Source organism: Monodelphis domestica, chromosome 4 (genome assembly GCF_027887165.1).
Source record: "Monodelphis domestica isolate mMonDom1 chromosome 4, mMonDom1.pri, whole genome shotgun sequence".
Lineage (NCBI taxonomy): Eukaryota > Metazoa > Chordata > Mammalia > Didelphimorphia > Didelphidae > Monodelphis > Monodelphis domestica.
In genome coordinates this window covers 150,150,488-150,177,307 of record NC_077230.1, presented here as the reverse complement: position 1 = coordinate 150,177,307, position 26,820 = coordinate 150,150,488, and the positions used below count along the sequence as shown (strand labels likewise).

Genomic DNA, 26,820 nt, shown 5'->3' with positions numbered 1-26,820 from the left:
TGGTACTTTGATTAGATGTCATTGAGTAAGTATAGTATTGCCATTTTTATTATGTTGATATAAACTACTCAGAATAAATTACAATTTCTCCAATATTTAGGTCTAACTTTATTTCTGTAAATAGTATTTCATGGTTATATTTATAGCTATCATGGATATCTTGCTAGGTAGGCTCCCAAGTATTAAAAAATTCTTAACTTATTTTAAATGGAGTTTCCCTTCTCAACTCTTTCTGTTGGATTTTATTGACATTATAGGGATATGTTAATACTTTATGATGACTTATCTTATTATATTAGGAACAAACTCTAGTTTATCCCCCATTACATTTCACACTGACACTTGGTCTAAAAAAAGGTGCATTTACTCTTAGTTTAAAAAAGGTGCATTTACTCTTATGAGTTCTAGTGTTTTTTTTTTTAATAAAAATTAGCATTATAATTTGTTAAAAGTTTTTATCTTTCTTTTGACATAGCTACATGGTTTTGTTATTAATGTCAATTTATTTACAGTCCTTGTAATATTAAACTAGTAGCTAATTTGATGAAAAAGAAAGGAAAATTGAATTATCAGTATTACAAACGAAAAAGGATAATTCACAACAAATGAGAAAATAATAAATATTATTGAAGTTCATGTAGTTTTGGAATTAGCACCTAAGTGGTACAGTGGGATAGAGTCCTAGGCCTGAAGTCAGAAAGATTTATCTTTCTGGACTCATACACTTACTAATTGTGTGAGAATGGGCAAGTCCCCTTAATCCTTTTTGTCTCAGTTTCCTCATCTGTAAAATAAGCAGAAGAAGGAAATGGCAAACCACTCCAGTAGAAAATCCCAAATAGGGCACGAAGAATTGGATATGATTGAAAAATAACTGCACAACCAAAAATACAGTATTAAAATATCTGGAATATTAGAATAAAGTACAATGGATGAATTTTTTAAAAGACAAAAACCAGACTGTAAGATGTTAAATTAGTGGTTACTTTATCTTTTTAACACCATTAAGACTTTCAGTCACTGAATATTCTGAGAAATGCTTTTCAAGGAGACTTCCAGCAGTACTGTGAGGTTATATGTTCTACATAAATTCACACTTAAAAATAGTATGAAATATACCAGACTTCAAAAATAATAAGAATACATCAAGTGAAATGAAAAAAATAATCAAAACAGAATTCAGAAAAGCAATTTATTCAAGGTAATACATGAAGAATTTTCTTTAAAGCAAAATATTGTACCATCATTTTCCTATTCTGTTTTCTGACCTTATTCTAGTTTGAATGCTGTAGATTACCTGGTTGTAGTTTCAGTACTGAAAGAAGTTTAGAATTATTTGAATGGAGGTATCCAATATTCCTTTCATTCTACCTAGAATAAACTAAAATTACTAGAAATATGGTCTCTGATTTTACTGGTGGTGCAAGATTCTTCAGTAGTAGTGACAAAAGCAGATTCAAAATACTAACAGGTATAATTGTTATAAGGAAGAGATAAAGTTAATAAGAAAATATAAATCTGCAAGAGGATAGAGCCAGGGGGACCAACAGGAAAAGAATTCTGGAATGCTAAAAAAGAGGAGGGGTGTTGAGCAATATCTCAGGGACTATTGAGCTAGCTCTCTCTGGGTGTACCTGGGAAGAATAGCTGGCTGTCCTTGGGCTACTGATCCTATTCTACTGTCCTTTGCTGTTTGCTGTCTTATTGTTATCTGGTTATTATCTTTCCCTTGGAGAAGAACCTTGTGATCCTGAACCAGCTGTCTGCACTAATTGTAAGACAAGACCTGGTTCCAATCTGGATCTAGAACCCTCCCTGGGCCCTGCCAAACTTGCCACAGACCATTACCTTTAATACCAACTAAGGGGGGTTGAGTACAGGTTAGCCAGAGCAGGGACTGGTATTTTTTAGATGAGTGAGGAGAGGGATTAGAGTAGTCCAACCACCTCTTTGAAGACTCTCCGTGAAATACATTTAGATGGGGGGGAATTTAGATAGTGGAAATTAGCATCAGGGTTATCTTATTTCCCTTTTACCCTTTCCCTATTAAATTAAACTACTTCCTTATTTACTGAGTGGTCTATGAGTTGATCTCAGACCAGGCTATGCCCTGGTCAGAGGTAACTGTTGGCCTTCCACCCATGATGTAACATCTTGTTACTGGCCCAATTTAATGCATCTCATCCCATCCCCAACACCACCCTAATACAGTTTGGCAAATCAGATGGTCTAAACTTGGTAAAAACTTAGGTTTTGTTGTTAAATTTACTGTGGGTATTGGGTTTCATGTAAGGCCTTAACGAAACCCTGAAACCTGTTAGCAGTATTTTGGAAGCCATTTGAGAACGAGTACCGACAGCTCAGAACTTTGTGTAGGCAGACAATGTAGAATTTTGCTGCAGGAGCTGTCACTCAAGCTAGCAGCTGAATAGAACTTTGGAAGCAGTTTTTTCCCCCCCTCTCAGACACTTTGTAATTTCAAAGTGGCTGGGAACTTTTCAGAACATTTGTTTTATAAGATATGGTTTCCAGACTATTCTTATTTAACTGATGTCATGGTTATGGGGATTCTAGAAGCTGTTTATACCAATTTGATATTACTACCATATCTCTTCCTGGTTGTCATCCCAGGATGGTGCTATGCGGTGTCAAGTTGGAATGCTTTTAAATCTGTTATGAAACTAACTTTACAAAGAATATGTTCATATATAATGATAGCATTATTGATTATTTGGTTGCCTTTATAAATTTAAGTGGATTTTTATGACAGTTGCAAATAAGATCAAAGTTACTGTGTCTATGCTGTTTAGAGATCCAGAATTGAAATAAATTGTGTTATTGTTACAGACTAAACTAGACAACATAGAAAAATGTTATTGCACTGGTATTAATAATACAAATGTTAATGCTACAGGTCAGCAAGCAGAGGGGGATGCTGAAACATCAAAAAATCTCTCTAGGCTTGAAAGGGAAACCGAGGCACTAAACACTAAACCTGCTTCTTTGTTTCCTTTACAGGATTTAGCCTATGTAACTCCAGAAATAGGAGTAGTGCATTTGAGAACAAAACACAATTTCCATCTGTGGATTTGGATTCCATAAAACAAAGAACACCTCATTTTTTAAAATAAATCCCATAGAGTAATTAAGGAATTTAAGCATGCAATTAAGATTTTTGACCTAGATTTTGCAGATTTCTCTCTCTTAATGGAGAAAATACGAACTAGGAGAGAAAGGGAAAAGTTTGTAGAGGAGATACGTAGAACATTAACTTCATGGCCTCATAATTTTGAGGAAATTGAACTGAATTCTATAGATAATTATAGATTCTGGGACAAACGAGGGAATCTATTTTAGAGGCTATGAAGGCAAATGCAAAAGACTAGATCTGTGGTCAAAATTTGAGTGGAAAAGACAGGAGGCTGGAGAGTCACCTGCAACATTTTTAGATAAATTGATTGATATTTTAGCAGAAGAAACTATTGCTCATATAAGGAGATTGTGAGAAATGCATGCCGGAGAAAAAAGTTGTTACAACAATTGTCCTGATTGAGAAACATTAAGTTTGGAAGATCTAAAGAGGAAAGATCGATATGTTTATTTAGCTGATGAAGAAAAATATGCAGATAAAAAAGACAGGGTAATTGAAGATTTAAAGAAACAGTTGCAGGAAGCTAATAAGAAAATAAAAGACAGTGAAATTAAGGAGATAAAAACAGTAGCCGCTTTAAGATCTGTATAGCCTAAAACTTAGTATGTGACTAGGGAGAGAAGGACAGATGCTCTAAGATGTTATTTATGCAACTGATTACAACATTTTGTTAGGGATTGTTGCTTTCGGAGACAATTCTCTAGACAATTAAATAGAAATAATGGATTTAATAATTGCTGGAGACAAAATTCTTTTGGATGGAATAATGATAGTAATAATAATAATAATTATTATTATTATAATGGAAACAGATATTCACAATATCAAGCACAGGCTAATGCTAATGGTTATCCTAATGCTTGTTGTCAGAGAAGCCAAGTTCCCAACCTAACAAACATTTAGGATTGGATAAAATCTGGAGATAGGCCCAAGTTTAGCCAAATAGCTGGTTGCCAGAAGGGGGATCAGAATAAGGATGCCTGTTCATTATGAAGGTGTACCCAGACTTCTCCAGGGTTGGGTAAATCATTGCAAAATGGGTTTATGGCTATGGACATTAGATGTGATGAGGATAATATACATACATTAGTGAATAATGTAACTGAAACAAAAGGAAATGTAATTAATGATGGTGAATGTGAGAAACAAGAAAATTTTGATGTAATAATGTCTGAAAATTCAAAGGATTGTGTAAAAATGGAAAATAATGGAGAATGTAAAATGGATAAAGAAAATGTGATTGTAAATGTGAACAATTTAACTAATGCCAACTAATGGTTGAGGGGACCAATGAGAGTAGTGTAAAATCTGGGCAATGTGATAAAAATGCAAAATCATGCAATGCAAGCATATGTGTGTTTGGATGGACAGGAGGTGACTGAACTTTGCACTGATGTCACTGTGTTAAACTCCAGTGTCAGAAACATTCCAACCACCAAATAACATGGAACCACATGTGTCTGTGTGTGACTACTAGAGACCAGATCTATGACCTTTTCGTTGACACAGGTGCAAGCAAGTCAATATTACCAACTCCTCCTGAAAATTGTAGAGTTATTGGTACAATGGAAATAATGGGAGATACTGGAAGACCACAAAAAGTAGCCAAATTGCAATCAAAGATGGTTTCTTTGGGTCCATTAACTATAGAGCATGGTTTTCTTTGTATGCCAGGTTGCCCAATGAATCTCTTATGAAGAGGTCTTTTATGTAAAATGAGGGCAACGATCCACTGTACTTCAACTGAAGAAATTTCATTGCATCTTCCAGAAGAATCTTTAAAAGACTTTCCAATGCTTTTCTTAGATTCAGTGACTAGAGGGCGAAGTAGGTTCAATTTACCTAATACCTGATGACATCTCTACAGATCTCTGGTCAAAGTTTTCTTCAGATGTGGGATTTTTAAGATCTGCCACTCCAGTAATGGCGAGGACTAAAGAAGGGCCAGTACCTTGTATGTCTCAATATCCCCTGACCAACGAAGCAATTGAGGGAATTAGACCAATCATCCCTATGCTTCTCAGAATTTAATACTCCTACACTTCCTATTAAAAAGCCAAAGCTAGATGAGAATGACAGACCTGTGTATCATTTTATCCAAGATTTGAGGGCTGTCAATGATTGTTATAAATCCTATTGTACCAAGTGCAGCTGCTATAATTTCTTCCATTCCAAGCCAGGCAAGATATTTCACTGTGGTAGACTTATGCTCAGCTTTTTTCTCTTCTCCCATTCATGAGGATTCCTAAAGGATCTTTGCTTTTACTTGGGAAAAGACACAGTGGACCTGAACTCATTTGTCTCAAGGGTTCTTGTGTTCTTTGAGTCAATTTTCACAAATTTTAAATAGAGACCTTTAGAGCATAACATTCAAAGAGAGCAAATTGGTGCATTTTGTGGATGATATTCTTCTTGCACCCCCAAAAACAAAAATGTATCTTAGAGATAGTAGAGTTCTTTTGTTAGAATTGTATAAGTGTGGTCATAAGATTTCCAAGGCAAAATTACAGTGAATTTTGTCTAGAGTACAATATCTAGATTTTATGTTATCAGAGGGTTCAAGGAGTATCACTCAGAAGAGAATAGCTGATATCCAAAAGCTGACTGCTTCAAAAACTAAAGAGCAGCTCAGAACTGTTCTTGGAACCATTGGGTTCTGTTGTCAATGGATCCCTGGTTATAGTGAGATAACCGTGTCTTACTGATTTGACCAGGAACACAGAACCTGAACCTCTGAAACTTAAGCCTGAACATCTGCAAGCTCTTGCTAAGCTTAAGGAATCCATTTTGTCTGCTCCAGGTTTGGGTATCTAAGACTATGCAAAATCATTCCAATTATTTGTTAATGAGGCCAAGAGAATAGTTTCTGGGGTGATAACACAGACTTTGGGACAAAGTTATCATCCTTTTGGGTTTTATAGCTGTCAGCTTGATCCCATAGCTGCAGGCACTGTACCTTGTTTGTAGGGGGTAGCTGCTGCTGCTGTGTTAGTGCAGAAGTCAACTGATTTAGTTTTCAGATGTACACTGACTTGATACCGTTCACATCAAATAGAATCATTGATGAGAAAATTTCATACTTAAGCTTATTCAGATCAGAGAATTTCTAAATATGAAATTATTCCCCTGCATAGTGAGAACATCCAGTTGACGAGGTGTAGTGTATTAAATCCTACTAAGCTTCTTCCTGATCTTCCAAAGAATGATGAACCATTACATGACTGAGTGGAAGTGGTTGATTTGGCAGACATGCCTAGAATAGATTTGAAAGACAACTCCTCTTGAAAATCCAGACTAGATTTTGTTTACTGATAATTCTTCTTATTTGTGTAATGGTGTTCACTGAACCGGTGCTGTAGTGGTCACAGAATCTGAGACTGTAATTTGGCTCATTACCTGGAAATATTAGTGCTCAAGGAGCAGATCTAGTGGAATTGAAGCAAGCCTGTCTTCTAGCTGATGGTAAAATTGCTAATATCTATACAGATTAAAATTTTTCAGTGTGTCATACAACAGGGAAAATCTGGAAATAGTATGGTTTTATTACTGCATCAAGAAAACCAATTGCACATGCAGAAATATTAATTGTGTTGCTGGATGATATCCAGAAGCCAAAACAGCTGGCTTTTTTGCAGAAAAATTGCAGAAGCCATACTTTTGGTAGACTCAGTGTCTAAAGGAAATCATAGAGCTGATATAATTGTAAAGTATGCAGTCCAAAATGATCCAGTTTATCTAATGACTCTTTTCACTATTGAGTCTTCTGATTTACAACAAGCTTATGTAGACTCAGAGGTTCAATCATGGAAGGAGAAATTTGGAGCTAGGAAAGAACATGGTATATGGATTGTAGACACAGGGAAACCACTATTACCAAAAGATTTTTACACCTACTTGTGTCAAGCCATTCATAAGAAAGGTCATTTTGGCACACAGATTGTTGTGGATTCTGTTAAGGGATAGTAGGTAGCACCATGATTTAGTACTGTTGCAAATAGGATCTGTAGCAGCTGTTCTGTTTGCCAAAAATTCCATCAAGGTGCATTCAGAAAGAAAGGTTTAGATGGAAGACCTTTGGCATATTGCCCATTAGAGAGTTTGCAAATAGATTATATAAGTATGCCCAAAGCTGAAAGATACAAGTTTTGTCTTGTAATTGTTGATCGTTTAACAAAATGACCTGAAGTGTTTTCATCTACTACAAAATACAGCTGTATTTGTGGTAAAAGTGTTGCTTAGGGAGACTGTTTCTAGATTTGGTGTTCCAATCACCATAGACTAAGACAGAGGATCTCATTTCACTCAGGACATTTTGAAAATAGTTTATGAGAATCTGGGAATAACACCTAAGTTTCATGTTCCTTATCATCCATAAAGTTATGGTCAGGTGGAGTATTTGAACAGGGAACTCAAGACTATGGCGGGGAAGACTTGTGCTGAATCTCATCTAAAATGGACAGATACTTTTCCCACAGTTTTGTTTCTCCTGCATACAAGACCTAAAGCTGATTTGCATGTGTCATCAAGTAAAATGCTATTAGGTCCTGCTGCTTTGCAGGCTAAAACTTGTAAGGCTGTCTATACTTCTCTCTTGGGGGAAGATTGTCAAATTGCTTCATATTTAGTTGCTTTACACTAAAGACTTAGAGATTTGCATAATATGGGAGGTTTGATCCAATCTGACCCACTGGATTATTCTCTCGATGATATCCAACCAGGTGATTTGTCAAAACATCAGCTACACAAGAAAGTTGGGTTGGTCCTTATACTGTGTTAATTTCACCTCCATCAGTGAAAGTATTAGGAAGAAATTCTTGGTTCCGTTGTTCTCATGTAAAATTAGTTAACAGAATTGATGATGAAAAGTGTGGAAATAGTGGAGATAGAAGAAAGAGAAATTGAAGGAGATGAAAAAGAGTTGGTGAATAACTGTGAATCAGAAAGCTGAGTTTCAACAGTCAAATCCCATTCAGTCTGAAGGATCAGTAAGGAGAGGACAATTCCTCTGGTAGAGGAGGATTCAGAGACAACAGGGGAGCATATTTTTATATTACAATGCATTCTAGAGTACATATTACTGCCATAGACTTTGTAGAAGAGGAGATTTCATCAGGCAAAATGAGAAGATGGAGGATCTGAAATTTTTGTAAGTATCTCGTGTGCTAAATAAACAAACATATAAATATAACATAAACAAACAGGGTTAGGATATATTGATTCACTATTAGTTATAGGATTTAGTTATATATGAGTGTCCATGTAGATAAATGGATACTGTTTAGATTTTAGATAGATTAGAATAGCTAGGTAGGTTAGTTTTTATGAGATTACTTTAAAATAAGATGTCTGATTTGAGATGTTCTGTTTTGATGGTATCAGGATCTGTATAGGGATGTATTTAGATAGATTAGAGTTTATGATTTATAGGTTAAGGAAGGGTAGCCAATCACACTACAACATATATATCACACAAATATGTAAATAGATATATAAATATTTATAAATAATATGCATCCTAGGGTTAAAATATATTATCATATTTGTACATATGTATATAATGCATGTATGTGTAGCATATATGTATATAGTATGTATATGTTTATTACCTATATATATAAAATTACGTATGTAGTGAGTATTTGATAAGTTCTTTGGATAAGACAGATGCACAGTTCTATGTAATACTTTGAGTTTTGTGTAATAATGATAAAGTTTAATTTAGAATAAGATTGTTTTGAATTTTCATCTACTTTTGATCATATTTTGCATAAGTAAGTTTTGATGGATTGGTTTGACTTTTTTGTAAAAACTTATACTAAGTTGTGTTTATTGTACTTTTTCTAATTGTTCTGTCTTCTGTTTTAAGCACTGTAATAGTTTATTATATTAGTTTATAAGTATAGCATTATGAGAATAGAATTTTAATTGTTTTACACGAAGTTTTGTGTTTCTATTTTGATGTTTTTTTCTTGCTTGTTTGCTTATGCATATATCTGCTTTGTATTTTGAACTTTGGAACTGTTCATTGTATATTTTTTCCCTTTTCCTTTCCTTTGTTTTAATCCCTTATCCCATCCCCAACACCACCCTAATACAGGATGAACAATTATCTAGTGCAGTGATGGTGAATCTTTAGAGACTGTGTGCCCAAAATGCAACCCTCACACCACATGTGACCCTCCCACCTTACTTGAGACAGGGGAGAAAGAGAGTACTCCCATTGGGCTGCTGGGCAGAGGGGAAGGTTATGTGATAAATGTCCTAAGGGACATGTGGAGAGGGGGAAGGGGAGCAGTCCCATTTGGCATGCTTGTGCCATAGGTTTGCCAACATGGACCTATTGCATTTATGAGTTCCCTTTGTAGAAGTCTTGTTTCAAAAGTGATCTTTTGATTAGAATTTATTAGAATTAGAATTTATTAGCATCCTTTTTCCATGGCTATCTGAACACTTCTTACTGCTAATCCTAATCTGACACTGAAGTCAACCACTGTACTGATGACATAATAATTCTACCAGATGAGTACTGCTGCCTTTTCCTTTATAGTGAGAAAGTTCACTCACATAGATATGTGGGATATAGGAAGAGAAGTGAAAAAGGAAAGAAAAACCAATAAAACACAAAACAGTAAAAGCATCCTGAGATAAAACTTCAAAAGAGATTAATTCTTTAATTCCATATTTATTCCAATTAGAATGAATCATTATAAAGAACTAGAAATAAGAAATAAGAATTATAAATGAATAAGATCTATATATAAGAAACCCCAATGTATTTGGAAGTCCTGATGAAAGAATTGAAAGAAGAGCTTAGAAAAGAGGGTAGGAAATCGTTAATAAAGTGCACATCTGGGAAAAGAAAGAAAACCAACAACAACAGAAGAGAGTATAAAAGTTAGAAATATAACGACCAGATAAAATATTTTAACAAGGCCAAAAGAAAGTAAATTAACAAGAAATTGTGAGCTAATTACTCTCTGAATCAAATGACTTTTAATATGAGGAATAAGAAAATCATCTAAGAACATTGTGCTTCCAGAAGAACCTGAAGCAAAAACTCTAACTGTTCAATTTTGCAACATCATAAAAGCAAAATTATGCAGTAGTATTGGAATCCAAGGGAAAGGGAACATAGGGAGAATCCACAGGAAACTAGAAAAAAGAAACAAGATACAATGCAGACAGAAATGATGTTGATATATATATGCATACATATGCACATATCTATCCCATTAATGTTTGCAAAGAGATTTACAAACATTTTTCCAATTTATTTTCACAAAATCCTGGGAGGTAAGTACTTTTATTATACATATTTGACTGATACATGATTTATTGATAAAGAAAGGGGACAGTGAGATTAGGTAATTTTCATAGGGTGACAACATTAATATCTGAGGTCTGATCTGTACTCAGGACTTCTTGACTTAAGTACATACTGTACTATCTAGTTGAGCATTGGAGAACCTTTTAGAGATCAGGTGTCCAAACTGTACCTTCAAGCCATTTGTGAGCTCCTGAATTACTCCAGACAGCAGAGGGAGGAAGTGCTTGCAGTGGGCTGCTGGGTGGAGGGGTGGGGCATGTGAACACTATCCACAGGATGGTGGAGAGGTGAAGGTGGGCAGCCCACTTAAGCATGCTGGGTCACTTGTGCCACACTTTGCCAACATGAACGTTGACTATCAAATTTCAGAGAACCTATCTAGGTCATGGAGAAATCACTTAGAGACTTAGAGGATAACCTATCAAAAAAACCCAAGTTGGAATCATTCAGAACTAAGTTTTAACTATGTGAAAGAAAATAATGTAATATAATCTAGCTAAAAGCAACAGAAAAAAAGGCTATTACTAAAAAAGTTAATTTTGCAAAACTCTGCAATGATTTTACTGAGAAAAAAAAGAAGGAATCCTATAAGGAACTTTGGATGAGGCTTGTGAAACATGGCTCTCATGAGGAGAGCAATGATGAGGCAATGGAGATTCTAGACATACTATATATCAAACATTGGAGCAGTTGAGGCTTCATTAAGGCCTATGACATCCCCTAAAGCCCTTGTCTCATAGGGACATAAGGGGTGGCTAGACTGTTAGATCACTATTACAACAGGGGCCACCTAACAGGTTCATTTGGGCATCTTGGTCTCCATGAGGAATTTAGAAGTCAAACCACTTAAGAAAAAGGCATTATGAGCTACTGGACATTTTATTGCAATCTTGACACCAGTTTTGTGGGTATGGTCAGAGGGAAGTTAATGCTAAACAGTTACAAAAAGGAGAGCGAAAGTAATGTCCTTAGTGACTGGCTAACAGGATTCCTTTCAATAATCATGGGTGCCTGGTTAGGTAGGTGGATGATACCTGATAACTCATAACAGGGAGCTGAACAAGGTTGTCTCCTCCTCTAGTGCTGAAGTGATTCCTGATATCATCTACAATAAAAAATATCTCTCTTTGGCTTTTCTAAAATACAAAATCAATATCGTTTCATCATTTCTTGTTCTTTTTGGCATAATGTTTCCCCACTTGTGTCTCTAAACTATCTATTTTTACTGTTGCCATCTGAGATAATAATTGTTCTTCCTGATCCTCTGGATTTACAAGAAGCAAAATGAAGTCAGTCCCCTTTAAAATTCATTGTATGACTCACTATGTTTTTAAAGTATGCTTCTTAAAAAAAAATTAGAGTATACCTTGATTATCAACCAGTTCATTTTTTGAGCAAGTTCATCTCTTATACTTTTCTGTTTGAGGTTCTAATTATTAAGTTTCTTTAACCCTTTATCAAATCCTGTTTATACTCTTTCTTCTTTCCTTCTTATTTAGAGGAGAAAAAGCAAAATCCACAATAGATAAGTGGTTTTCAATGAGTGAAACCATATTGTTCCGGACTAGTATGTACAAAAGACAGTTGGTGATGTAGGAATTCAGCTCAGAAGGCACACTAAGGCCAGATATCTAGATCTAGAAAACACATGAATAGAGAAGATCAAGTGAGAAAATGATGAACAGATTCAAATGCTTGATTCTGTTTTCAAGAATGAGAAGTAGGAATAGGACCATAATAGGCTCATCAAAAGATCACAGGCAACTTTGAAGAGAACAGACTGCAGAGGGTTTAATAGAGAGTAAAAAGAGAGAAATGGTAGTCACCTGTTTATAGATGAATTTCTCAATTCTTCTCAAAAGGGGAGAAGAGGCATAGGATGATAGACAGCAAATGACATTAAGTATTACTTAAAAAAAAAAAGACTAGGGGAGATATTGGAGTTTGTTTAGGAAGCAGAGAGGATGGGCCTGTGAATGGGGAATGATTGATAATTAGAGAGCAATTGGGAATGAAAGTGAGGAAGATCTTGCCAGAGAAGTATGTGACTGGGATGAAGGGTGCATGAAAAGAGGTTGGCTTTGGTTGAGAAAAGTCTCATCAGAGACTAGAGTGAAGGAGGTCATAGTAGGGTGTAGACATTTTGAGGCCTATAACTTGATTATCTCAATCTTTTCAGTGAAGTACAAAAAGGAACTCTCAGCTGAGATAGTTGGACAAAATAAGGGTCCATGACAGGATTGAGAAAGGAAAGGAAACATTGGAGCAGCTAGTAGGAAGAGAAGGTTAGTTAAATGATTAAGGAGGAAGAGGATCACTGTATAGTACTGAAGGCTTACTTTATGTTAAAAAATATAAATTTTCATGGCCACAATTAGTGCAGCTTTAAGATCATCTCTAACTAGGCTCAAAAACATATATGTAGAAGCAAAGTTGAAGGAAGGATGAGAATTCTAGGATCGGAGTTTAGCATAGCATGATTGGCAATAGGACAAGGAGATGAGATTTCAGTATAGAATAGATTGCAAAACTGAACTCATTTATCTTGAAAGGGAACAAGATAGGGAAGGAAGGACAATAGGAGCAGTAGAAAGGGTGATGATTTAGGAAAGAACTGAAGGACACAGTGAGGTCAAAGAACAGGGGCAGAAGTCCTAAGGCATAAAGAAAGACAGTATGATAAAGGATTGTGATTAGATAAAGGCATCTAGGAATTTATAAACATGGAAATGAAACATTTTCTGGGTAAAGACAATTTCAAGGCATATAGCTGAAACATGCCATGGGAACTGAGTAGCTTGAGAAATTAAGAAGTTAGGAAAAATTTAAAAATATTAATGTTGAAGTATAAAGGCACATCTTGGGGAAATAGACAAAATATGGAAAAGCACTATAAAGCTTTCAACTGTTACTTTTATTCCATCCCATCAATTATGGGGGAGCTACCATATTTGGAAATAGCAGTAATGAAAACAAAGATAAAGTAGGTGGACTAAATAAATTATATTGAAATCAACAGAGGTCTGTGCTACAGGGCACTGAGAAATAGTTTTTTAAGGTACCAAAAAGGGGAAAGGACACCAAGGACTTGGGGGAAAAAATCTTATTATCCACAAAAAAGATGAATGACAAAACATAAGTAACTAAAAACCGATATTCATGCTTTATCATATCAACAAAAAAGTTAACAGGTAGGCCTGTAGAAATAACATTTCAGAGCTGACAGCATTTTTAGTCACAATGCTGACTGAAATATGTGTTCACATCGTGCTTACTCTTCTTGACTATTAAAAAAAATTATTTGGAAGAGGAAAATGCTATGTTAAAGGCACTCATAAAACAGTGTCTCCTATGCAAATGCTAAAATTATATGAGATTCTTTGAATGTTTGCCATCATCAAGGAGGCTATATAGTCTAACATACAAATAGAATAGTTATTTATGAAAATGTTTATATATGATGTTCTGATTGGATTAAACCCTATAAAACTGCAGTCTCCTAAATGATATTTATGCATATTCAAAATAATTAACCATAACTATATAAAGTAGAAAAAAATGGAGGAAGAATATCTGCCTAAACTATGATTAGTTAAATGGACAACAGAGTTAGCCCATCATTATCTAAGTTGTAGGCAGCACTGCAACTAGACATATAAATAGGGACTAGCACGAAACAGAAGAAAGGCAAGAAAATCTTTGGGAAATTATGATGCTTTTATTGAATATACACTTCTCCCAGAAAAAAAAAGTACATTTAAAAAAACCCAATTGTCTTCATATGTTATATTATAATAAATCTTTGATGGACTACCTACAATGCACCTAATGGGCTGAATGATTAGAACTCTGACCATTAATTAATGCATAAGAGATGTGGTAATAATAGGCATATAATAGAAAATCAAATTCTTACATTATCAAAAAACATTGATTCAGTACTCACTATAAGACCGGGGATAAAAAAACCCAAAAAACCACGTCCTATTCTCATGGAACTTACATTCTATTGGGGAAGAAAAAATATAGAAATAAAAGTATATAAATGTATTTTTATTTATATATGTAAATAAAAGACATATGCAATATAATGGAATACATGTATTACATATTTGAAATATGTATAGAATAAAATAAAAATAAAAAGAGGATTTAAATAAAAGATAGCTATGAAAGAATTTCACTTGGAACTAGGAGAAGAGAAATGAGGGAAGGCTAAATGTAAGGTGGTGTTTGAATTGCATTTTGAAAGAAAAAAGAGATTTTAAGAAAAGGGGGTGAGAATGGAATGAAATACAGATATAGGGGATAGGTAGTGCAAAATAGGTGATGGGAGATAGTGCTATATGTGAGTAACAGAACAAAGGCCAATTGGGCTGAATTATCAAGCGCAGGAAGAGGAGAACATGAATATGGAAAGATAGAAGTGGGTTAAATTATCAAAGATTTAAAAAGCCAAACGGAGGAGTTTATATTTTATCTTCCAGAAGAACAACAACAAAAAAACCTCTGGAGTTTAACAAGTATGGGAATAGCATAGTCATTTTTGTACCTTTGGGAGATTTGTGAATGATAAATTAGAATGGAGAGAGATTTGAAGTAGGGAAGCCAATTAGAATACAACTCCAACAATCTAGGTAAGAAGTAATGAGAATCTGAATTATGGAGGTAGCTGTGATATGGATGTGAGAGATGTTAGGAGGTAGAAATGTTGAGATCTAATAACTGAATATTCAGTGAGAAGAGTGAGGAATTAAGGATGATAATGAGGGTGGTTTTGTAGGAGACTAGAAGAATAGTGGTACCCTTTATAAAGATGGAAAGTTTTGATAGAGGAGTAGATTTGAGAGCAAGGGAAGATAAATTATGCTTTTGATACAATGAGTTTGAACTGTCTAATAAACAGATGATAAAGGAATGTAATTCAGGGGAAAAGAGTAGAGAAAGAGTATATGTACATTAAGGTGTCAACTGAATAGAGAAGATATTTAAAACCATGAGAGCCAATTAAGTCATTTAGTCTATCAAAAGTGAAGTATCCAGCACTGAGACTTGGAATATAGTCATAATAATTGCATATGATATGGATGAGGAGTCAGGAAAGGAGGTAAAAAAGGTGGGAGAACCAGAGAAAAGTAGTACCACAAAAACAGAGAAAAGGGAGCAACCAGGAAAAGAGAGAATTCAATTGGAGGAAATGCAGAAGAAAAGTATGAGAGAACTGAGAAATTAGATTTTGTAATTAAGAGACTGTTGGTAACCTCAGTGGGAGCAGTTATAGTTGAGAGAGAAAGTAAGGAGCTAGGTTGCAAAGGGTTGAGGAGTGAGAAGAAAGGAATTAAAGCTACAGAATAAAAAGTTTTGTCTAGAAATTTGACTGAAAAAGAGAAGAGAGATATAAAATGATATCTTGAGGGGATGGTAGGGTCTAGTAAAGATTTTTTTTAAGGATGAAGGAGATATGGATATTTTTGAGGGCTTTAGGGAAGGAATCAGTAGACAGGGAGAGAAGATGGAGGTGGAGGGGGAGACAGAGAGGGCAAAATACAAATAGTCACATAGCAAAGGCAAAAAAAGTTCATGCATATTATTGTACTGATTTTCCAACAAGTCTAAGCAGCATAAGGTCCCCCAAATATTAGCAGGATAATCTTGTGAAAGATTTATAAGAATATATGGACAAGAGACACATATGATAGTCAGTGATGTATTGCACCTTTGTGTAGTTTGAAGGAACATTTACAACCCAGAGATTATGGATCTGTTTTAGTATGAAATAAAAAGCTACACAGGAAATATAAACGGTTCAGGGTATTAGGGGGCTCTTAATTTACTGCAGTGGCAAAAGTGAAAGTGGAAAAATGATTGTGTTGTTTTAAAAATAAACACTTACCTTTCATCTTAGAATCAAGGCAGAAAAGTTGTAAGAAGTAGGCATTGGGGGGTTAAGTGACTTGCCCAGAGTCACATAGCTAGGAAATGACTGAGACCAGATTGTCTAAAGAACTGGTTCTCAATCCACAACCCACCTGGCTGCCCAGGAAAGTGTATTTAAACAATCAATGCCTCCCATATTCACACCCCTCCGTAATTATATAAACAAAGATTTATAATTTTTCTGTCTAGAACGTTTTCACTTCTAACATTCAATATTTGCTACTATAAAAAAAGATTCATTTCAAATAAATGAGAGGAATATAAATACAATGAAATGATGATTATCATTTTCTCAGAGAAAAAAGGGCCCATTGTATATAATATATATTTTTAATGATGCCACATAATGCCTTGTAAAGAAATGCTTTTTTTATGTTCTGATTTTTTACCTTTTGGTTTTAAGGTTCCAAAGCCAGTTTATATGAGAAATTCTTGGTTTATTTAAGTGAATATATAAAGTATGGTAATTATTTAGTATCTTGGCTTGTAAAGTCACTCAATTTCCTCTAGCATGCATGTTACAGAAACGTTTCATGTTAGAAGTTTACTCTGTGGACTTTTCATACCGGAAGTTCCCTCCGCCAGTATTCCCTTCTTCCTCTAATTGGCTAATTTCTACCTGAACCTCCATCTTAAGAAGGACACCCAGGCTAGTTGTGTATCCATTCCACTCTAGGCTGCACTCTCTAGATTATGATGCCCCTGGGGGCATAGTCTCTTTCTTTCTTTCCTTTTCCTTTTTTACTACTTTTAATCCATTCTTTAATGTGTTGTGTTCTCTCATTAGAATGTAAACTTCTTCAGCTTTCTTTATACTTCCATTTGTACTCCCAGAGGTTGGATCAGTGTTAGGCATAGAGTAAGAGCTTGATAAATGTTCTGTGACTTGTTCTTGACTTAAATGTGTCAAATGAAAACACAGAAACATTTCCATACTATTTGAGAATATTAAACAAATTTTCATCCAAAAAAGATATTCTTTTTTTTCTTTCAAAAACATATTCAGAAGAAAGAGAACAGATGCGAGAGACTGAAGAGATATCGATAAAAAAACTTAATTAACTGATCATGCAAGTCAGGGTAGGTGTCTCTTTAACAACAGGTAATGAAATTCTTCCTGTATCACTCTGAATTAGAATGGGGAACAGGTTTACGAAAAGATGTTAAGTCCAATAAAATTTAAGAAGTTCTTTATCTTAAAGAAGTAGTAGTCCATAAAGACAAAAGAAATTGAAAAAACTTAGAAGCATTTGTGAAAATAATGTCAATTGACAATTTTAAAATATCCAGATCAGTAATAGGAGAGAAATGAATGACTCTTATCATTAACTCTTTACTTAGAGGCTTCTAAAGATACTCAAAAGCAAAGAGGCTTCTAAAGATACTCAAAAGCAAAGAAAGTAATGAGGAAAAAATATCAAGGTACGATACCATCAATTAATATGTTAAAATGGATTATTCAAAAATATTTTATCTATTAAAAATTAGAAAAATGGGAAAAGATTCTATTTTATTCATACCTGACCCAGAGACCTTAGGACACTTTCTTTGTTGGACTTAAAACTAGAATTTGAATCAATCATATTGAAGGAAGCTAGAAACTTGGGTCAGTTAAGAACAAATTAGGGGAAAAAAAAAGATAAAGAAGGATTAATACCTACTTATCTAGATAACTTTTTTTTTTCCCCTAAGCTGAGTTTCAGTAATAAAAAGGGAGCATGAATGTGTTAGGATGAATTAGAATTACATTGCATATGATATTTTTCAAAAATGGTTGGGCTTCTGAATATGACCTGAACAAAATTGTGTACTGACAAGGAAAGGATATAGTGGTTAATCTATTTCTGTTTCAATTATTTACTCCTGTAACATGGTTGTTGTTTTTTACTGTTTACTTATTTGGATTGTTCTTTTCCGTGGAAGTTACTTCATTCATGTTTAATTTATTTTTTCATCTATTTTTAATTCCTGTATATCAGTGACACTTATTTGGAGGTATATAAATTATAATACCTCTTGTCAAAAGATGTTGGAAAGTAAAAACATATACATGAATGTGAAGCTACAAAGATGTGGCTAACGTGGTAAATGTTCAAATTAAACATGCCAAATGAAACTGTGATATGACTAGAATTATGACCTACCTTGATGGGCTAAATTTGAGAGTTCTTGTCTATAAACAATAAAATATTCCACATCTTTTTCATATACCCAGGAAGTAACATTCTCTGTGAGTTCCTAAAGGAAAAAATAAAGGTATGCAATTAATTTGAGAGTAAATATGTTTTCTCATATAATACATGAAGAAATTACATAATGGCACTCTATTATTTTCTTCATTAAGTTTGGGGAAAATGGAAGCAGTTAATTTTTAAAAATTATCTAGCATAACATATTCTGTGTAAAAAATGTATGTGAAAGATCATAACTTCATACAAGGAATCAGTTTGGCAAAATGGAAAGAGAACGTGATGGGGATGAGGTTACCTGGATTTGATCCTAGTTCTCTTATTCAACACCTGCTATGTCATCTGGAATGAATTATTTAGCCTTTCTGGGGCTTAAAATCTTTATCTACAAAGTAACAGGATTAGACAAGATTTAAGGTCCATTCTGGATCTAGAAAATACTCCCTTGAAATGCTTTTTTACTTCTTCTGTGAAACTGATAAAAGTACATTTTTCCAGACCTGGACTATATCCAAATAAACTTTATTCCTTTCATTTGATTGAAATGGCTATTAATTTTGCAACAAAACAAGAATGCTGTGGAAACAATATACTATATGTTATTAAAGAAGTTGATAAGATCTTGAAGAAAAGATAGAGATGTAGGATGAGCAATTATGTAGATTAGAAACTAGCTAAAAGGCAAGAAGAAACAACTAAATAATGTTTTCATGAAAAGTAGTAGTGTCTCAAATATGAATCTGTATTTTCTGATTAAATGATTAACGATGATTAGTATCTAACTAATGATCAATGCCTTAGATGAAGGAAAAGACAATAAAAACTCAACTAAAATGCATTCAATAAAAATCATGAAAACTTAAAATAATTGGGGAGACTTTAATAGACCAGGATGAAAAGTAAGCAAAAACAACCAAAAAAAAATCCCAAGCACTTTACTCTGGGTTGGGCACAAAAGTACTAGGAAAAATGGGAAAGTCGTCTAGGAAAATTAGTCTAGAGGAAATTAGGTTTGGATCAACACCTTTCATTCATCTGCAAATCAATCAGCAAACAAATAAATCAGATTTGAAGAGGAGATACTATTTAGAACTATGTATAAGAAGCAAGTTCTTGAGAATATAAGGATAGAGGGTAATAATGTATTACATAAAACTATAATGCAGCTCCATGTAAAAAAAAAATCAGTGCGATCAGAATTTATTTATTTTTGGAAATTTTTATTTAATTAGTCAATTTAGAACATTATTCCTTGGTTACAAGAATCTTATTCTTTCCCTTTCTCCCCTCCCCCCACCTTCCCACAACCGACCCTCGATTCTACTGGGTATTACATGTGTCCTTGATCAAAACTTAATTTTCATGTTGTTGATGTTAGCACTAAGATGATCATTTGAAGTCTACATCCCGAATCATATCCCCCTCGACCCATGTACTCAAGCAGTTGTTTTTCTTCTGTGTTTCTGTTCCCACAGTATTTCCTCTGAATGTGGATAGTGTTTGTTTGTTTTTTTCATAAATCTCTCTGAGTTGTTCTGGATCACTGCAATACCACTAATGGAGAAGTACATTACATTCGATTGTACCACAGTGTGTCGGTGTACAATGTTCTCCTGGTTCTGCTCTTCTCATTCTGCATCGATTCCTAGAGCTTGTTCCAGTCCCCATGGAATATTCCAGTTTATTATTGCTCTGAGCATAATAGTACTCCATCACCAATATATACCACAATTTGTTCAGCCATTCCCCAATTGAAGGGCATTCCCTCATTTTCCAATTTTTTGCCACCATAAAGAGCACAGCTACAAATATTATTTTACAAGTGTTTTTGCTTATTCTCTTTGGGGTATAAACCGAGCAGTACTATGGCTGGATTAAAAGGCAGACAGTCTTTTAGTACCCTTTGGGCATTGATCCAAATTGTGCTACAGAATGGTTGGATCAATTCACAACTCCGCCAGCAATCAATTAATATCCCAACTTTGCCACATCCCCTCCCAGCATTCATTACTTTCCTTTGCTGTCATGTTAGCCATCTGCTAGGTGTGAGGTGATACCACAAAGTTGTTTTTATTTTCTTCTTTCTGATTATAAGAGATTTAGAACATTTTTTCATGTGCTTATTAATAGTTTTTATTTCTTTTTTTGAAAATTGCCTATTCATGTCCCTTGCCCATTTATCATTTGTGAAATGGCTTGATTTTTTGATATTCATTTAGCTCTTTATAAATTTGGGTCATTAGACCTTTGTCAGAGGTTTTTGTTATGAAGATTTTTTCCAATTTGTTGCTTCTCTTCTAATTTTGGTTGCATTGGTTTTATTTGTACAAAACCTTGTTAATTTGATGTAATCAAAATTATTGATTTTATATTTTGTGATTTTTTTTCTAACTATTGCTTGGTCTTAAAAGTCTTTCCTTTCCCAGAGCTCTAAAATGTATATTATTCTGTGTTCACCCAATTTATAGTTTGATTCTTTATATTCAAGTCATTCACCCATTCTGAGTTTATCTTGGTGTAGGGTGTGAGGTGTTGATCCAAACTCATCTCTCCCATACGGTCTTCCAATTTTCCCAGCAGTTTTATTTTTATTTTTTAAAAATCAAATACTGGATTTTGGTCTCAAAAGCTGGGATCTTTGGGCTTATCAGAGACTGTCTTGCTGAAGTCAATTACCCAAGTCTATTCCACTGATCGTCCTTTCTGTCTCTTAGCCACTATCATATTGTTTTGATGACCACTGCTTTATAGTATAGTTTGAGATCTGGGATTGCAAGGCCACCTTCTTTTGTTTTTGTTTTTTTCATTATTTCCCTGGATATGCTTGATCTTTTGTTCTTCCAAATGAACTTTATGTTTTTTGTCTAATTCAGTAAAAATGTTTTTTGGTAGTTCGATGGGTATGGTCCTAATGAGCAAATAAATGTGGGTAGGATTATCATTTTTATTATGGTAGCTTTTCCTACCCAGGAGGAATTAATATTTTTCCAATTGCCTAGATCTAGTTTTAATTATGTGGAGAGTGTTTTGTAGTTGTATTCATAAAGTTCCTGTGTTTGTTTCAGCAGATAGATTTTTAAATGGAATTTCTCTTGCTGCCGAGAAGTGTTGGAAATATACAGAAATACTGATGATTTATGTGGGTTTATTTTGTATCCTAAATCTTTCCTAAAGTTGTTGATTATTTTGACTAGCTTTTTAGTTAATTCTCTAGGATTCTTTAAGTAGACTATCATATCATCTGCAGAGGGATAGCTTGGTCTCTTCATTGCCTATTTTAATACCTTCAATTTCTTTTTCTTCTCTAATTGTTATTGCTAGTGTTTCTAGTAATAATGTTAAATAATAGAGGTGATAAGGGGCATCCTTGTTTCACTCCTGACCTTATTGGGAAGGCTTTTAGTTTATTGCCATTGCAGATGATATTTGCTAATGGTTTTAGATATATACTATTTATTATTTTTTAGGAAAGGCCCTCCTATTCCTATGCTTTTTAGTGTTTTAAATAGGAATGGGTGTTGTATGTTTTCCAAGGCTTTTTCTGCATCTATTGAAATAATAATGTTATTTTTGTCAGGTTGCTTGTTAATATGGTCAATTATATGGATGGTTTTCCTAATATTGAACCATCCTCGCATTGCTGGTATAAATTCCACCTGGTCATAATGAATAACCCTTGTGATCATTTATTTCAGTCTTTTTGCTAGTATTCTATTTAAGATTTTGGCACCTATGTTCATTAAGGAGATTGGTCTGCAGTTTTCTTTTTCTGCTTTTGACCCACCCGGCTTTGGAATCAGTGCCACATTTGAGTCAGGAAATGAATTTGGTAGAACTCCTTTTTTGCTTATTTTGTCAAATAGTTTGTATAATATTGGGATTAGGTGTTCTTTGAATGTTTGATCGAATTCATTTGTGAATCCATCTGGTCCTGGGGACTTTTCCTTAGGGAGTTCTTTGATGGCTTATTCAATTTCTTTTACTGATATAGGGTAATTTAGGTATCCCATTTCTTCTTCTGTTAATCTGGACAATTTACATTTTTGTAAATATTCATCCATATCACCTAGGTTGCCATATTTATTGCCATATAATTGGGCATAATAGTTTTTAATGATTGCGTTAATTTCCTCTTCATTAGAGGTGAGTTCTCCCTTTTCATCTTTGATACTGTCAATTTGGTTTTCTTCTTTCCATTTTTAAATTAAATTGACCAGTACATTGTCTATTTTATTTTTTTTTGAAGTACCACCGTCTAGTCTTATTTATTAAATTAATAGTTCTTCGACTTTCAATTTTATTAATTTCTCCTTTGATTTTTAGGATCTCTAATTTAGTCTTCATCTGATCTTATTCACTTTCTAGTTTTTTAATTTGCATGACCAATTTATTGACCTCTGCCTTCCCCAATTTGTTAATATAGGAATTCAAGAATACAAATTTCCCCCTAAGTACTGCTTTGGCTGCATCCCATAGATTTTGAAAGGATGTCTCATCATTGTCATTTTCTTCAATGAAATTATTAATTGTTTCTATGATTTGTTCTTTAAACGATTTTAAAGAATAGTATTATTTAATTTCCAATTAATTTTTTATTTCCCTCTCCATATACCCTTACTAATTACTATTTTCATTGCATTGTGATCTGAAAAGGTTGCATTTATTATTTCTGCTCTATTGCACTTGTTTGCAATGTTTTTATCCCTCAGTAACATGGTCAATCTTTGTGAATGTACTATGTGCTGCTGAGAAGGTGTATTCCTTTTTGACCCTATTTATTTTTCTCCACATATCTATTAACTCTAATTTTTCTAAGATTTCATTCATTTCCCTTACCTCTTTCTTATTTATTTTTTGGTTTGATTTATCTAGTTCTGATAGAGGAAGGTTCAGGTCTCCCACTAATATGGTTTTACTGTCTATATTCTCCTTCAATTCTCCTAGTTTCTCCATTAGAAATTTGGATGCTATTCTGTTTGGTGCATACATGTTGATTAGTGATGTTTCCTCATTGTCTATACTGTCTTTTGGCAGAATGTAATTACCTTCCTGTTATCTTTTAACTATATCTATTTTTACTTTGGCTTTGTTAGATATGATTGCAATTCCTGCCTTCTTTTTCTAATTTGATGCCCAATAGATTCTGCTTTATCCACTAACCTTTACTCTATGTGTATCTATCTGCCTCGTGTGGTTTTTGTAGACATGAGGTAGGATTTTGGTTTCTAATCCACTCTTCTATTTGCTTGCATTTCATGGGTGAGTTCATTCTATTCACATTCAGAATTATGATTATCAGCTATGTATTTCCCAATATTTTGATTTCTACTCCTAGCCCTGCCCTTTCTTCTTTCACTATTTCCTTCTACACCAGTGTTTGGTTTTTAATCAGTCCCTGTAAATTCCACCTTTATTTTACTTCCCTTTCTATCCCCTCCTGTTCTTATTCCCCTCTTATTTTCTTTACAGTCTTTTTAAACTACCCCTCCACTCTCACCCTCCTTTGTATTGCTTTCCTCCCCACCAGTCTGTTTGTTACCCTTCTACTTCCCTATAGGGAGCCAAACAATTCTCTTCTCCAATGAATTTGATTGTTTTTTCCTCTTTGAGTCAATTTCAATGCACATTAGAATTAGTTATTTTCTATCCTCAACCTCTTTACCCTTCTAGTGTTTTGGTGTTCTCACCCCACTCCCACCATATGCTTCTTTATGATATATAAATTTACCCCATTTTGTTTCTTTTCCCATTTCTCTTAGAATTAAGCTCTTTTTTTACCTCTAGATTTATATATTATGTCTTAGCATTTCATTCTATACAGTTTGTCACTGTTCCCTCTAAGTATAATTCTTCTAGATACCCAGGTGAAAAATATCAATTTTTAAGAGTTACCAATATCCTCTTTTCTTGTAGGTATAGGCATCATTTTAATTTATTGGGACCCTTAAAAAAAGTTGCTGTTTTGTTGTTGTTGTTGTTGTTTTTCCCCCTTCCTTAATTACCTTTTGGTGATTCTCTTGAGTTTTGTGTTTGGGCATCAGATTTTCTGTTCAGGTCTTGTTTTTTCTTTACGAATGCTTAGAAATCTTCAATTTTATTAAAAGACCATACTTTCCACTGCATGAATATAGTCAGTTTTGTTGAGTAGTTGATTCTTGGTTATAGACCAAGTTTCCTTGCTTTCCGGAATATCATATGCAATACCTTTTGGTACTTTAGTGTAGATGCAGCTAGTTCCTGTGCTGTCTAACTGTAGTTCCATGGTATCGGAATGACTTCTTTTTAGCAGCTTGCAATATTTTTTTCCTTGGCATGATAGTTCTTGAACTTGGCTATAATATCCCTGGGTACTGACAGCTGGGGAATAAGTATAGGAGGTGATCTATGGATTCTTTCAATCTCCACTTTCACTCTTGCTCTAGAATATCGGGGCAGTTTTCTTGGATAATTTCCTGTAGGATGATGTTCAGGTGTTTTCTTTTGTCATGATCTTCTGGTAGACTAATGATTCTTAAGGTGTCTCTCCTGGATCTGTTTTCTAAATCTTCTGTTTTGTGGATGAGGTGATTCATATTTTCCTCAATTTTTTTATTCTTTTGATTTTGTTTTATAGTTTCCTACTGCCTTGTGAAGTCATTTGCTTCTAGTTGTTGTATTCTCGTTTTTAAAGACTGAATTTCATCCCTAGCTTTTTGATCATCCTTTTCCATCTGGTCTGATTTTCTGTGGAGGTCATCTTTCATCTTCTTTGCCTCATCTTTCATTTTGGCTTTCAAGACACTCTTTTCTCTTTCTAGATGATTTATTTTGCTTTTTAACTTCTCTTCCCAGTTGTCTTCAGTCTCTCTTAATTGTTTTTTGAATTGTATTTTGAGTTCTTCCAAAGCCTGTGTTCAATTTGCTGGAGGTTCTGTGTTTTTGGTTAGTATTCCTTGATCTTCCTCTGTTTCATTTGCTCTTTCTTTACTGCCTGGATAGAAGCTGTCAATTGTAATTTTTTTTCTGTTGTTTACTCATATTTCCCCCTTCTTGTCCTCCTATAGTTGTATGTAGTCTTACTACTCTTACTTTGTGCTGGATCTGTGTGTTTGGCCTGTTCTGTCCTGAAGGGGCTTCTTCTCTGTTCTGCTGTTTGGTCAGGTAGTCTGATCTTCCCTAGTTGACAGCATAAGGTGAGAAGGAGCTGGGATTCTTGCACAGTTTTCATGTTGATGCCTGTAGTTTGTTGTAGCCTTTGCCCCATGAAGCTCAGTTAGTGAGGCTCTCAGGTCAGTCCATTGGGGAGGAGTGTTGAAGCTTGAGTTTCTCTGCCCTCTGAAGGCTTATCTGCCCTTATTGATGAGATTGAGCAAGGGCAGAGTTGATCTGCAAAGCTGACTATGCCCTGAGGCCAAAACCTCTAGAATGGGTGGTGTTGGATGCAAAGGAAATAAAGCGTTTTTGGCTGAGACTGTGCTGCCTGCTCTGCGTTTCTCTTCCAACTGCCTTTATGCTGCCTGTGTTCTAAGCCCTGAGCCTTGCAAAGCTTTGCTGACAAGGTTCTCCCTTCAGACTAGTGCCCTTGCCCGGCCAGAGATTCTAGCCACTCTTGGAGGCTCAGAGCTATAGATAGGGAAGGAGTCCTGGCATCTTCCTTCTTCCTTCCCCTTAACACACATGTTCTAGAGTTCAGGCTTTTTGGAGGGAGTACCTTTTAAGCTGGGTCCAGGAGGAGGGTTCCCTAGCTTTGTCCTGTTGTTAGATTTGGTTTTCAGTCCCTTGGAAGTGCTGTGTTCTTGATCAGTGAGGAAGGGCTTTTGGAGGTATGAATTTTTGCTACTTCTAAGCTGCCATCTTGACTCTGCCACCAATTAGAATTTAAAGGGAGAAAGTTGAGGAAAAATTTTTGTGGCAAATTTTTCCAATAAGATCTGCTATCCAAGATAAATAGTGAATTGACAAAAATATATGAGAACAAGAACCATTCTCCACTTTTCAAAAGGCCAAAGGATATGAACAAGGAATCCCCAAAAGAAGAAATGCAAATAATCAATAACAGTGAAGGGAAAAATGCTTTAAAAGATAAATGTCAAATATGTTTCCCTTAGCAACACTCAGGAATGTGGTTTGAGAAAGATTAAAATATGATTAGGAAAACTTACAAAATAAAAATACAAATATACATAGACAATGTTAATATATGTGGTTTTTAAAGTGCATACACAGGTAAAGATCCA

The 26,820-nt window shown here is 34.5% G+C and overlaps 1 protein-coding gene across 11 annotated transcripts in view; it reads right to left on the bottom strand.

The window, feature by feature from the left end:
- Window positions 1-26,820, bottom strand: part of MBD5 (methyl-CpG binding domain protein 5) — a 447,080-nt gene that overhangs the window by 208,594 nt on the left and 211,666 nt on the right. For 10 of the 11 annotated variants that reach the window (XR_008911762.1, XM_056797199.1, XM_056797196.1 and 7 more), the window contains exon 3: window positions 18,560-18,653. The exons of the other annotated variant lie outside the window; for it this stretch is intronic. The gene's annotated coding sequence lies outside the window, so the exon portion shown is untranslated. The remainder of the gene's footprint in view (window positions 1-18,559; window positions 18,654-26,820) is intronic. 11 annotated transcript variants of the gene reach the window in all.